Source organism: Engystomops pustulosus, chromosome 2 (genome assembly GCF_040894005.1).
Source record: "Engystomops pustulosus chromosome 2, aEngPut4.maternal, whole genome shotgun sequence".
Classification (NCBI taxonomy): domain Eukaryota; kingdom Metazoa; phylum Chordata; class Amphibia; order Anura; family Leptodactylidae; genus Engystomops; species Engystomops pustulosus.
Window position 1 is genome coordinate 158666733 of NC_092412.1, and position 16295 is coordinate 158683027.

Here is a 16295-nt window from a genome sequence, read left to right on the forward strand (position 1 = left end):
TATATTATTGCTGCATATTGGATATTGCTGTACCTGCATAATTGTTTTAGCCCCTTCACGCTCTGCGACGGATATACCTGCCGCAGAGCTATGAAGGGTGTATGAAGAGGGCTCATGGGCAGAGATGGGCTTTGCTGCATTTTGCAGCAAAGACCCATTGCGCATGGGTGTCGCCATCTTTCTTGTGATTGTGACTATCCCGAATGTCATCGGAGGGGCGGCGATCGGTTGCCATAACAGCCTCAGGTCTTCGTTAGTGGCTTATTGTAATGAATCACATGCAATAATGCCATATACTGCAATATAGTAGTATTGCAGTATATGGTAGGAACAATCAGACCATCTAAGGTTAATGTACCCTAGATGATCTAAAAAATAGTTAAAAAAAATTCAAAAAAAAGATTAAAAGTGTTAAAAATTAATAAAATATTAAAAATTCAAATCGCCCCCCTTTCCCTAGAACTGATATAAAACATTATAAACAGTAAAAATCATAAACACATTAGGTACCACCGCGTCCCAAAATGCCCAATTTATCAAAATATAATGATGGTTATTGTCGGTGATGACCTCCATAACGAAAAATGGCACCCAAATGTCGGAAACGTGACTTTTACACCATTTTACATTTCAAAAAATGTAATAAAAAGTTATCAAAATGTTGCACAGTCTTTAAAGTGGTAGTTATGAAAACATCGGCTCATTTTGCAAAAAATTTAGTCTCCCTCAGTTCCGTACATCAAAGTATGAAAAGGTTATTAACGTCTTTTTCGTACACATCGGTTTAAATTTTGAAAATGTATTAAAACGCAATAAAACCTGTATAAATTTGGTATCTGTGCAATCGTACCAAACCAAAGAATAAAGCAGAGGTGTTATTTGGAGCGCACGGTGAAAGTCGTAAAAATGGAGGCCACAAGAGCGTGACGCACAAGCATTTATTTTTCAACTTTTCCACATTTGGAATTTTTTTCCAGCTTCCCAGCACAGGGCATGGAAAAGTGAAATTTGTTACGCACAAAATAAGCCCTCATACAGCTCTGTTCACTGAAAAATGTAAAAGTTATGGATTTTTGAAGAGAGCGAGAAATGAGAAAAAAAATCCTGCGTCCTTAAGGGGTTAGGCTTATTTGTCCGCAGTGGCATGAGCAAAATATATTTGCTACTAAAATGCCATATTTGAGAAAACAAAATGCAATTTTTACTCTGCACCATTCAGTTTGTACTAAATTTTGGCCAGCACCTATGGGGTTAAACTGCCCACTACACCATTAGATAAATTATTTGTGGGGTGTAGTTTTCAAAATGGTGTTATCTTTGGTGATATTCTATTGTACTGGTACCTTATGGGCCCTGCAAGTACATTGTGACACCTGAAAACATATTGCCAAAAACCAAATCGCACTAACTCCCTACTTCAAATCTCTGTGAGGTATTGTTGTACTTGGGAGAAATGGCCCAAAATTTTAAAATTTCCAGTCCTGAGAAACAATTAAAGAGTCATTTAATGAGGACCTGTCACCCCAAAAAAGCCCTTCCCTCCCCCCACCCCCAAATGTGCCCCACATAACCCGCTCTCTAGCCCCTTTTTGCCCAGCAATTTTTTTTTTTAAATCTATGATCGGAAAGGTGTTTTAAACAGATCCGACCTCTTACAAAATAAGAGGTCGGATCCTCATATCTGGCCTGCTGAAGTCGCCGTTATTCATAAGGGGGGCGGCTGGCACTCCCCCAGAACACGCCCTGTCACCTAGGACCTATAGGAGAAGCCGGCAGCATGTATTGCGTAATCGCTGAAGTGCAATTTGTTACGCAGAAAACATGCCGACACAGAGCTCTTTACATGTATAAATAAAAAAGTTACAGTTTTTTGAAGGTGGGGCGTGAAAAATCAAAATAAAAAAAACCTAGAAGGGCCAGGTCCTTAAGGGGTTAAAATTTGATCTCCAAAATTTCAATGTTTTTATGGATCTCAACAGCTTCATAAGGAAAATTACCCATTTCGCAATTAAAGAGGCGAAAGGACAATCGGGCGGCAATCCATCGAACGAAACAGAGACAGGATCAGGATCGACCGATAATTATATCCATACAGATCTTAAACCAAAGTCCTCATTCAATTCCACCCAAAGCAGAGGACCGTTTGTGGAAACTTTCTATGCACTGGTGTCCTCGGACCTGAGGACACTAGATGCATATACAAAAAAAACATCGAACCTGAATCAGAAAGAAAGGAAAGCTCTGAAAGAACTTATGGCCAACCCCCAAATTGTGATTAAACCAGCCGATAAGGGGGGCGGCACAGTGATATTGAACAAGGTGGATTATATTCAGGAATCCCTGAAGATTCTGTCCGACACTGATTATTATCTACCCCTAGAATACAACCCTCAACAAGAACATATGATGCACCTCACGAACATGCTTAAAGGGGTATTCTAGATTAATTAATCTGCCATATATAAACATTTCTTCAATTAGATGTCATTAAAATAAATGTTCCTGTGAGAAGATAATTTCTCATAAATGTAGTAATATGGTCCCTTAGAAACCAGACTGTGTCCCTAGATACAACCACCTCTGCTGGAGGGATTGCACAAAAAAACAAAAAGTTTTTGTATATGAAATGTCGGGGAGTTACTGCATGTCTCACATACGTCCTGTGGTAATGATCGCTGAATCCTAATGGTCCTGCAGGACTCTATAGCGCATGTCTGGCCACCGCTGCCAGAGTGTGACGTGGTCGTATCCGGGGAAGCTATCTCGTTTCTAAGGGACTGCATAGCTACATTTATGAGAAATTATCTTCACACAGGAATATTTTTTTTTTAATAACATCCAATTGAAGGAATGTTTACATAAGGCAAATGAATTTAATTAAATTTAAATGCCCAGATGGGAATACCCCTTTAAGGAAGTCCTCGAATTAGGCGTACTTAGCAAGAAAGAATACCAGTACATTGCCCCTAAGAATCCTAGAACGGCTTTGTTCTATTACCTTCCGAAGATTCATAAGGACCCTTTACATCCCCCAGGACGCCCCATCATTTCGTGTATCAACTTTCCAACATCCAATCTGTCGGAATATGTAGAAACCCTCCTCCAAGGATATGTCAAACAGCTTCCAACCTACCTAAAGGACTCCACACAACTCATAGTGTCATTAAGAAATTTTGAGTGGAAACCAACATTCCTCCTAGTCACCATGGATGTAACAGCGCTGTATTCAAATATTTCTCACACCTTGGGCATCCAATCGATCTCTGAAGTCCTTAAAGGACACCTGTCATCAGGTCTACCTGTTGGAGCAGCTCACAAGGATCCCATCCCAGCCTTTATCTAGTCAATTCATACAGTAATCATTGTAAAATCATCTATTCTTTATCATGTAAATGAGGCTGGTCACATGGTCAGAGGCAGTGATGTCACCCCTGTTACCCCTCCCCCTGCTCATGTCTGTGTGTAATGTATAGTAAAGCGTGGCTAGTGTCTGTGCTGCATCTGCTGACATGCTGCATCCTCCTAATATACAGGTGAGAGACACAGACATCAGCTACACATGAATCTGACATGTTCTGCTGTAACATGGCTGCCTGGAGCTGCTGTATCTCTCCTAAACACACACACACATGCACACACATGCACTCACGCGCTGAGCCCTCTCCATAGCCGGTAAGTCTTTGCTGCAAGGATCGCCGCTACCCGTGACATCATCGGGGAGCGGCGATCCGTCGCCATGGTAACCTCGGGTCTCGCGAAGACCCGAGGCTACTGCGGGTTAACCCATGCATTACAATGTGCTATCAGCACATTGTAATGTATGAGTAGTAAAATCCCCATATACTGCCATACTGTAGTATGGCAGTATATGATAGGATCGTGCAGACCCCCTAGGGTTAAAGTACCCTAGGGAGTCTGAAAAGTACTAAAAATAAAAATAAAAAAAAGTTAAAAAAAAAAAAATTATAATAAAAAACCCTAATAACTCAAATCACCCCCCTTTCCCTAGAACTGATATAAATATAAATAAACAGTAAAAATCATAAACACATTAGGTATCGCCGCGTCCGAAAATGCCCGATCTATCAAAATATGATAACGGTTTTTCACTGCATTTAATCCCGTAACGGAAAATCGCGCCCAAAGTCGAAAATGGCACTTTTTTTGTCATTTAAAAAAATAAAAAAATTCTATAAAAAGTGATCACAAGGTCAACCAGTCCTAAAATTGATAACATTGTAAACGTCATCAAAATCCGCAAAAAACAACACCACCCACAGCTCAGTACACCAAAGTATAAAAAAGTTATGAGCGCCAGAAGATGGCAAAATCCCCAAAAAAATTTTTGTACAGGAGGTTTTAATTTTTTTAAATGTATGAAAACATTATAAAACCTATTCACATTTGGTATCCCCGTAATCGTACCGACCCAAAGAATAAAGTAGACATGTCATTTGGGGCGCACAGTGAAATCCGTAAGATCCAAGCCCACAAGAAGGCAGCACAAATGCGTTTTTTTACCAATTTCACTGCATTTGGAATTTTTTTCCCGCTTCCTAGTACACGGCATGGAATATTCAATACCATCTCTATGAAGTGCAATTTGTTACACAGAAAATAAGCCATCACACAGCTCTGTACATGGAAAAATAAAAAAGTTATGGATTTTTGATCATGGGGAGTAAAATGAAAAAACAAAAAAGGGCCAGGTCCTGGTTAAGAGAGACCCGAAAATACCCAGTTCCCAGACTAACTTTATTTTTATAAAGCATTCAGTTCCTCTTGGATCATAACGTCTTTGCATTCGAGTCATCCCTATACACCCAAACAAGAGATACAGCCATGGGGACAAGGTTTGCCCCAAGTTATACTAACTTGTTTAAGGGGGAGTTTGAGGAAGTCTTAATCGGGAGTAACCCCCATTGCAGCAATAGGATCATCTGGTTAAAACGGTACATAGATGACCTATTCATTATATGGGACGGAACAGAATCCGAAGCAAAGAAGTTTGTGGATATCATCAATGCCAATACTTGGGGCATCAATCTCACCCTGAATATCTCTCCATATAAGATTGAGTTTCTTGACCTCCTAATATCAGTTGACCCAACAGGAAGTAAACTCCTCACAGAGACTTACTTCAAGACTGTGGACGTCAACAGCTTCCTGGAGTTCTCAAGTTCTCACCACAAAAAATGGCTAAAGAACATCCCATATAGCCAATATAAGAGAATTCAGAAAAACTGTACCTATACAACAACATACAAAACCCAGTCAATGCTTTTGAAGAAGAGATTCCTTCAAAAAGGATACTAACATGCGCCAAACAGGCACTAAAGGCAACAGCACGTCGCCACCAACCAGCTGAGTATGTTCCCCGTACTTAAAGGCACCTATAGGTGCAACAGCCCCAGATGCCTAACCTTCGAAGTGATTGAACATAGAAAAACATCATTTAAGTCGTACACCTCCACTGAATCCTTCCAGATTCCATCCTTCATGAACTGTATCTCAGACTATGTGGTATATATTCTTGAGTGCCCCTCCCCACTGCAATATGTGGGCAGAACGATGCAACCATTTAAAGAAAGGGTTAATACCCACCGCAATAAGGTGAAAACAGATTTTCAGCAGCATAGCGTCTCAAGACACTTTAAAAACCACCACGGATGTAATTTCAAACTGGCAAGGTTCTGTCTAATTGAACAGATTCCAAATAGCCATCAGGATCGACTCAATCAAATAATCAGAAGAGAAAACTTCTGGATTTATAAACTGAACACCATGTGCCCTTATGGGCTTAATGAAACATTGGAAAAGGTTTGAAGAATCCCGCTAACCATGAAAACATCCAACTGCATCCTCTGCCCTCTTGTATCATGAAGAGAAACCCCCCCCCCAGCATCTGCCATAATGAATCATCCCCCCCACAATGAATATAAACTCCAGCCCTCTAGTGATGACATAGCCATACCTAATAATAACATTTAATACTAGGACGTACTATTTTTCCTATCGCCTCTATATAGGATCCACTAGCCTTTACTAGTTACCGTTCTATGCCCAATTCACTCTCACCACTGCCTACACTGTCCCAGAACAGCGCCACGTCTGAGACCATTTAAGATCAGTATAGGTACACAATCCCATCCCGGTCCCCTCCGCGCAGGCGCACCAGCACCCTTCACAGCGCATGCGAGTCAGCCGGACGGGACATTTAACCCCAGCCTCGAACCGACGGAGCCGTCACTCGCGCTGCTGCCGGCTCGCAACAAACATCTACTCTGTAAGTACTCTCCTCCTGCTCCCCACAGCAGTCACATATTCCAGCGTACTAAGCTATATTTTATTCCAGAACGCCTACCCACTGAGGCTGAAGATCCCACAATAGCTACCGCTAACGGTTTGGATCACCCTCTAGAAGGGACTATATAGAGAAAAAGGTTAGCCCCACTGACATCCACAGAGATTTCCATCTTTTGTGGAATACAGGCGGTCCCCTACTTAAGAACACTCGACTTACATACCACCCCTAGTTAAAAACGGACCTCTGGATATTGGTAATTTTATTGTACTTTACTCCTAGGGTACAATGATCAGCTGTAACAGTTATCAAATGTGTCTGTAATGAAGCTTTAGTGTTAATATTGATTCTTACGAAAACCCCAACATTTTTAAAATGCATTGTCACAGAGATCAAAAAAGTTCTGGCTGGGATTACAATGATAAAATATACAGTTCCGACTTGCATACAAACTCAACTTAAGAACAAACCTACAGACCCTATATTGTATGTAACCCGGGGACTGCCTGTATGTAATTTCCCCATTAACTATCCACTTTCTATCTTTATCTATTTAAACAATCCATGCCCTTTCAGCCTATTTGGGTCATGCAACCATAGACTCAGACAGGTCAGTGTTACAATCTCCACACAGTATCATCATATACACTTGGCACACTACCCTCACTATCCCCACAGTCTGAAAAGATGCTATAATCGTGTTTTGCCCTGTTTAAACTACTAGAAACAAAGCACTATCACATCAGTATGATTACCATTTTATGTATATGATGCTTCTCTGTTGCCACTATAACGATATTTCTTATGATGTGATGCTTCTCTGTTGCCACTATGCCGATATTTTTTATGATACTTATGTATTTATGATCTCACTTGTTCATATGAGCCTACCTTTTAATCCATGTTATGTCGCATATCTATATTTTATCTTCCATACTTTCTATGACCTAATAGTGTATATTTTAGGATTTTATTTGTTTACCTATAAATTAAATTATATGTGAAATGTAGTATATACAATGAACTGTAATCTGTCCAATTTTATGTATATTAATCCCTTAAGAGTGTTGTAATTCCGATGTTTTACGTATTACAGTACCTGGATCTGATGAAGGGGTAATCCTCCCCGAAACGCTTTGTCCAAAAAATTCTTCCATCTGATATATCTGCTACCTCTGAACTTAAGTACTGTCAAATAAATTGGTTATTATATGATACTTCTGTGCCACCTATGTATGTATATGTAGAAGGACCAGCAAGCGCCAGGACCGTCTCTTAAAAGTGTTTCAGCTTCGGGATCGGGCTAGCAGCAGTGCAGTGCTTGCTCAGGAATGGCAGCAGGCAGGTGTGAGTGCATCTGCACGCACTGTGAGGCGGAGATTCTTGGAGCAAGGCCTGGTTTTCTGGAGGGCAGCAAAGAAGCAACATCTCTCCAGAAAAAACATAAGGGACCGACTGATATTCTGCAAAAAGTACAGGGAGTGGACTGCTGAGGACTGGGGTAAAGTCATTTTCTCTCATGAATCCCCTTTACGATTGTTTGGAACATCTGGAAAACAGTTTGTTCGGAGAAGACAAGGTGAGCGATACCACCAGTCATGTCTCATGCCAACTGTAAAGCATCCTGCAGCCATTCATGTGTGGGGTTGCTTCTCAGCCAATCAAATCGGCTCTCTCACAGTCTTGCCTAAAAACACATCCTTGAATAAAGAATGGCACCAGAATGTCCTCCAAGAGCAACTTCTCTCAACCGTCCAAGAGCAGTTTGGTGATCGATAATGCCTTTTCCAGCATGGTGGAGCATCATAGAGTAAAGGTGATAAGTAAATGGCTCAGGGAACAAAACATAGAGATTTTGGAAACTCCCCAGATCTTAGTTCCATTGAGAACTTGTGGTCAATCATCAAGAGACGGGTGGACAAACAAAAACCAACAAATTGTGACAAAATGCAAGCATTGATTCTGCAAGAATTAACTGCTATCAGTCAGGATTTTGTCCAGAAGTTGATTGAGTGCATGCCAGGGAGAATTGCAGAGGTCCTGAAGAAGAAGGGTCAACACTGCAAATATTGACTTGCTGCATTAACTCATTCTAACTGTCAATAAAAGCTTTTGTTACTCATAATATGATTGCATTTGTATTTCTGTATGTGATAAAAACATCTGACAAACACACATAAAAACCAGAGGGCAACAGATCATGTGAAAATATAATATTTGTGTCATTCTCAAAACTTTTGGCCGTGACTGTATGTGTAAGCTATCTCACATCATATAAGAATATTAGGACTTTAAAAAAATGATGAAAACATAAAGTTGAGATATGGGGAAAGTTAGTAAGTAACTGTCTCAAAAGCAGATCAATTACAATTTAGCAAATTTTATTTTTTATCATAAACGCAAAACATATCAATCAAAATTTACTACATGAAGTACAAAGTGTCACAGAAAAATCGCAAAATTCAAGTTAAAGTCTTCAAACGTCATAAACCTATAAAACGACACATGCCAGATTACAAATTAAGAGGCAGAGTCTTAATGTACAAACTGGCTGCATCCTGTAGGGGTTTTTGCACTGTGTTTACATTCAGTTGACATTGTGTTTACAAAACCCAATGTTGATGGTGTGGTTACATATTGTGATGCTAAGGGTGCTGTCAGGGCTGTGAGGCAATGGACCCTCTGGACCACCGTGGGAGATGGTACTAGGCGACACCTGGGACAGAATCTAAGTGGCACCTGGTCTTCACCAGAGCCTGCCGCAAAGTGGGATGGTCTTGCTGCGGCAGGGTACCACCAGGTCGTTCCACAGGTGCGACTAGCCCGCGGTGGCAGCCAAGGGTGACGGGGAGAACAGCACAGGAAGGCACACTAGGACTCGCGTCAGGAAACACTGGAGCTGGCGCAAGGATTAGGAACGCAGGAATGCAGGATCTTCAGGGAAATGGCTTGAAGATCCGTCAGGGAATGATAGGAGCTGCTGGATTAAATGCAGACCCGGAAGTGGCCAGTGCCAATCACCTGTGCGCTGGCCCTTTAAAGGGGGCTGTCAGGCAATTGCCTCTATCCCTTCGTTGTCCCTCTACATGCCTGTAAACTTAAGCAATGAAGTCCTAAAGCTGTATGCAAATGACATGTTCAATGAGTCATTATCATATTCAAGCTGTCCAGTGCTTGACTGACCCCAGTGCTTGACTGACAGCCTTTATAATGTTGTTAGGTATAATGCTGTAATGGCTCCTCCATGTGCTTTCTGGTGCTGGTGGCCCCTGCAGCCTGTCAACATCTCCAGGCAGCCATGTTATAGCAGAACATGTCAGGTACATGTGTAGCTGATGTCTGTGTCTCACACATATGTATGGGAGGACAGAGTATGTCAGCAGGTAAAGCACAGACACTAGCAATGCTTTACTATACATTACACACAGACATGAGGAGAGGGGAGGGGTAGCAGGGGTGACATCACTGCCTCTGACCATTTGACCAGCCTCATTTACATAATAAAGCATAGATGATTTTACAATGATTAATGTATGAATTGACGAGATAAAGGCTGTAATGTAATCCCTGTGAGCTGCTCCAACAGGTAGAGGTGACAAAAATATTGACAGAGACCTGATGATAGTTGTCCTTTAAATCTTGAAGTACCGCCGTGTGGGCCCTGGGGAGCAGGGCCTAGTTCGGACGGGGATGGGAACCCGGAGAGGTAAGTCCACGGAAGCAGGGCCGGTACACCCGAGAGGGGAGATATGGATGTCGTGGGTGCCTGTGACAGGTGCAGTCACACCTTGTTTTAACATTTTGTTTACAACTATTTAATCACAATGTTAACACCATGGGGGGAGGGGGCATTTATCAATCTTTTTTTTTTCATTTTGTTGTCTTATTTGTGACTTTTTAGTGTAACGTCTGAAAAAGTTACACATTTTTGCGCAATTGCAGTAAAAATTACTCCACCAATTCACACTGATTTCCTAAGACAGTTAATATAGAAGTTTTAATCGAGTTGTGGTCTCAATACATCAAAAAAATAAAAATACACATCCTTATTCTCACATATTAAATTTCAATGTTATACATAAGCAACAATAGATAAAATACATAACAGTACTGAATATCAAACGATTATAAAAAAATCAGTCCTATATAAGTAGGCAGCAATATAAAGCTGCAAAAAAATAAACGTAATGTTTGTACCCAATTAGGACATTAAAAGGTAAAAGGCAAAAAGGTAAGGTGGCACTCAAAGGGGCCCACGTGCTTAACCTATACCTCCAAAAATATGTCTGAAATGTAAAAAAGATAAAAAAGGTCTCATTTCTTGTTCCGTATAAGCATATCAAAGTCCATATATTCGATTAAATTGTATGACCAGTCACATGCTCATATGGTTCAGTTGTTTCCACAATTGGATCTTTTAAGCTGCAGTTCACGCAGGATGATTTTACACTGGGTGTGGGCTTCAAATTAGGTGGCCGGCCATTTGTTTGAAATAAGTAGCTGGATGCGATAAATATCTCTTTCATCAGATATACTGGCAAGGTTAACCTTTATTTGGATGTTGTGCTTACCCTCAGTTGTTTAACAGTGAAAGTGTATATTTACAATACAGTCCACTCCTCGGACGGTTAATCAGCTTTTACCTCCACAAACAAAGCAGTCAGATCTGTGTCGATCAGCGTCTTTCCGATTTTTCTGCGCATGCATGTCACTCCATTCAGCGCGGTCAGAGAGGGAATCGCACAGCTCACACGGGTATGTGGGGAAGCCGCTGCCGTTGGACTGTTAGTAAGTGTCCGTCTGATGGCTCGTAGCTAGATTAGATTAGGTGCAGCATAAAAACTGATAAATGATGACAGTCCAGAACCATAAAAATTAGCGTAGATACACGGAACAAATGAGAGAGCTGCTAGACGCGTTTCCGAGCCATTCATCGGCTCCTTCCTCAGTTGCTAATGAAGGTGCCTGGCACGCCTCCACAGTACTCTGTATGCAATTTCCGCGCTATGCGCAATCACAGCAGAGTGTAGAGAGAGAATATGTACTATGATTGCGCATACTGCGAGAATTGCAGAGGAAGAGCCAGTGTGGGAATGCGAATTCCTTCTAAAACATACTTTTGGGCAAAAGCTGCAAAAAACAGGCTCACATGCCTCATATTTGAACCACTAACATATATCAGGCAAGCCCAAAACCTTAAAACAAACAAAAAAAACAAGACACGCGTTGCCAAAGTTGAAACAAATGTTGCCCATTCCGTTTCAACTATGAAAACATTGCATTTCCATCAATGCAATGTTAACACAATGTTAACGGAGTACATTTAGACAAACCTCCTCTCCATAGATGTTGAATTGAGCTTCAAAATGCAACATAAACATCACATGTGAAGCGTCCGAACCCTGAAGTTAACATGCTGTTGGCGCATTCGGTTTTCTACATATAAATGTTAATGCTATGTAAGTGGGCAAATATTCAATTTATAAAAATAATTGGTTCTGTAACCTGAGGCCCACCCTCATCCACCTGCTCTAAAGAACCCTGACTGCGCTGTAAAGGACAAACTGGTAAAGGACATCTGATGTCATGATTATATGACCTTATGTGGGAGGAACAATTTAAGCATGGAGGCCCGCAGGAAGAGACAAAAGCTATCTGCTGCTAAAGAGAGAAGATCCACAGGGAAGGAAAAGGAGGCAGTCTGTGTGACAGACTTGGATGCATAGCTCCCAACCCTCCTGGATTCCTCCTGGTCTCTGCCCTGACACACTAGAAGTGCTAATTACAAGTAAAAACAACACAGTGCATCAAAGCATGAATGGATGAAAGAAACGGCTACACGAACATTGCTCCACATGACATTAGTAGGGTATGATACTGCTGTGTGTCCTGTGTCCCGGAATGTACAATATGCCGGGATAGAAGATAAAACGTTGGAGATAAAAAAGCAGGGCTTCAGACCGTGCTTCTCAAACGTGACAATAGTTTATTTCAGAGGTCATAGGCAGGGGTCCCCAAATTTTTTACATAGGGGGCCGTTCACTGCACCCCTCAGACCGTTGGAGGGCCGGAGTAAGTTTAAAAATAAGTATCAGTACATGTGACCGCATCCATAATACACTGCCCCCCCCCCCTCAATTAATTATTTAATATACTGCACCCCCTTTAGAACTATTTTAAATATTGGCCCAATTAATGAATTGGGACAATTAATTATTAAATATACTGGGACCCCTCTCCATTAATTATTGAATATGCCTCCCGCCCATTAATTACTAGACTACCCCTCATAATTAATTATTTCCTATACCCCCCACCATTAATTATTTCCTATGCTGCCCCTCATAATTAATTTCCTTTACTGCTCCTCACCATTATTTTCTATGCTGCCCCTCACCATTAATTATTTCCTATACTGCCTCTCATAATTAATTATTTCCTATGTTGCCCCTCACCATTAATTATTTCCTATGCTGCCCCTCACCATTAATTATTTCCTATGCTGCCCCTCACCATTAATTATTTCCTATACTGCCCCTCACCATTAATTATTTTCTATGCTGCCCCTCACCATTAATTATTTCCTATACTGCCCCTCACCATTAATTATTTCCTATACTGCCCCTCACCATTAATTATTTCCTAAGCTGCCCCTCACCATTAATTATTTCCTATACACCCCCTCATAATTAATTATTTCCTATACTGCCCCTCATAATTATTTCCTATGCTGCCCCTCACAATTAATTATTTCCTATGCTGCCCCTCACAATTAATTATTTCCTATGCTGCCCCTCACCATTAATTATTTCCTATGCTGCCCCTCACATTTAATTATTTCCTATGCTGCCCCTCACCATTAATTATTTTCTATGCTGCCCCTCACCATTAATTATTTCCTATACTGCCCCTCACCATTAATTATTTCCTATACTGCCCCTCACCATTAATTATTTCCTATACTGCCCCTCACCATTAATTATTTCCTAAGCTGCCCCTCACCATTAATTATTTCCTATACTGCCCCTCATAATTAATTATTTCCTATGCTGCCCCTCACCATTAATTATTTCCTATGCTGCCCCTCACATTTAATTATTTCCTATGCTGCCCCTCACCATTAATTATTTCCTAAGCTGCCCCTCACCATTAATTAATTTCTATGCTGCCCCTCACCATTAATTATTTCCTATACTGCCCCTCACCATTATTTCCTATACTGCCCCTCACCATTAATTATTTCCTAAGCTGCCCCTCACCATTAATTATTTCTTATACACCCCCTCATAATTAATTATTTCCTATACTGCCCCTCATAATTATTTCCTATGCTGCCCCTCACAATTAATTATTTCCTATGCTGCCCCTCACCATTAATTATTTCCTATGCTGCCCCTCACATTTAATTATTTCCTATACTGCCCCTCACCATTAATTATTTCCTATGCTGCCCCTCACCATTAATTATTTCCTATGCTGCCCCTCACCATTAATTATTTCCTATGCTGCCCCTCACCATTAATTATTTCCTATGTTGCCCCTCATAACTAACTATTGGCCCCCGGCCACCACAATCTTTTTACTGCCCTTTTTAATAAAAAACTAAAAACCATGTACTCACCTAAGTCTCCCGCGGTGCGTCTTCTAATTTCTTGTCGCGTCCGGGCATGAAAGGGTGCGCGGCCGCGTGATGACGTCATCGCATGGCCACGCATCTAAGTTCAAAGAGCGATGTGCGTCGGGGTTGTATTCCGGCCACATCGCTCCAGTAATAGTGCTCGAGCAGTCGTTTCCGGCCGCATCGAGCACTATACAGTGACGGGCAGGAGCTTCCTGTCCGGACGGACGGAGGCTCCTGCCCGACTGTCGAAGGCCGTGGGGGCCCGGCGCTGGCGCGGCAAGCGTCGGGGGCCGGATCGAAGCGGTCTGCGGGCCGCATGTGGCCCGCGGGCCGTAGTTTGGGGAACCCTTGTCATAGGTAAACGGACAAGGCGTTTTGGGTGCGTAGAGCTCCCTCCTTCGGGTCCATATGGTTACACAATGTTCTAATAGAAATCAAGAAATACTAAGAATTGGTCTGCGAATGTAAGATGGCCACACTATTATTAGAGATAAATGACCATAAGGGTCTTTGGATTCACGAGGCTTAAACCATCCTCGTCCACGTTGCAAAGGTGAGTTCCGAATTAAATGAGTCTTTGTATTCTAGCGCTGGAGTTTTGAGTAACTTAAAAGAAAAGACAAACCTGTCCTTGCAGAAAGTTAGCTCACAACAAGACTGATCCGTTTATTGTGGGACTGAAACATTTAAAGAAAACCATAAGGCACTTTACATAAGGCGTGTAAGTAGAAAAGCAGCAACTATAATTGGGTGTCCTCACCCAGGAAATGTAACACTATTTGGTAACTTCACACAAAGGAGTCTAATACTATTGGCTATATGCAAATACTGAAACTTCCCAGGTGTTCACCTGGATACCTTCCTCTAGGTGGTGCTAGCAAGCTGTAAGCCTTTGTGTGCTTTGCTCAGAGACGAACCCCACCCTACTTTAGTTATCACTACACAAAGTTATATAAAATGAATGCTGAATCTTTAAAATGTCTGACAGTATGTAAAATGGCGTCTGAGTCCAGTGTAATATCTTTAAAACTATGAAGAAGATGAAGGAGGTCACTATATGAGGGAGGATGGAGGAGGACAGGAGGCCACAATATGAGGAGGATGTAGGAGGACAGGAGGACACTATATGAGGGGGATTGAGGATGGTGGGCAGGAGGCCACAATATGAGCAAGGATGGAGGACAGGAGACCACAATATGAAGTGGGATGGAAGAAAGGATGCTACAATATGAAAGGAATGTAGAGCCGGGGGGCACAATATGACAGAGGAGGACATAATATGAGGGAGGTGGAGGGCAGAAGGCCACAATATGAGGGAGGATGGAGGACAGGAGCCACAATATTACGTAGGATGGAGGACAGGAGGCCACAATATCAAAGGAATGGAGGGCAGTGGGCCACAATCGGAAGGGGAGAACGAGAAGGGCCACAATATAAGGAGGGGAGAGGGGTAGGAGTACAGAAAGTATTATATATTTAAGTGAAGGAGAGATAAATTAGAATAGAATCATAACTTTATTATCCCCATAGGGGAAATTATTTTGTCACTGACAGAAACCACCGTCTTGTTTCCATACAAAATACAACCACATATTCAGATAAATACACACACAAACAAGTAAGCATTTATTAAATACAATATATAAGAATTAAAAATAACATATATCCCCAATTAAAACTATCCCTCAGCACCTCCTGTCGTGTTGGCTAAGCCAATCACAGACGGGATAAAGGATAGCCTAAATCTAGTCGTTTTGCATCTGAGCTGAAGAAACCTATCACTAAAAGTACTGCGCCGTCCGTGAAGAATAGAATACAAAGGATTGAATTAATTATTTAAGATCTAATCCATTTTGCTCAGCATTCACGAACATACAACTGTCTCCCATTTTTCCAAAGGGGCAGCCACGATTGCACTGGCTTTTTTAACCATTTTTTCTGAATCTATTTGAGTCTGTAGGCTGAAGTTCTTACACCAACATATTGTCATTTTGAGAATGACACAAATATTATATTTTCACATGAATGGTTGCAGGATGCTTTACAGTTGGCGTGAGACAAGACTGGTGGTATCGCTCACCTTGTCTTCTCTGAACAAGCTGTTTTCCAGATGTTCCAAACAATCGTAAAGGGGATTCATGAGAGAAAATGACTTTACCCCAGTCCTCAGCAGTCCACTCCCTGTACCTTTTGCAGAATATCAGTTTTCCTTGATGTTTTTTCTGTAGAGAAGTGGCTTCTTTGCTGCCCTCCTTGACACCAGGCCTTGCTCCAAGAGTCTCCGCCTCACAGTGCGTGCAGATGCACTCACACCTACCTGCTGCCATTCCTAAGCAAGCTCTGCATTGCTGCTAGCCCGATCCCGAAGCT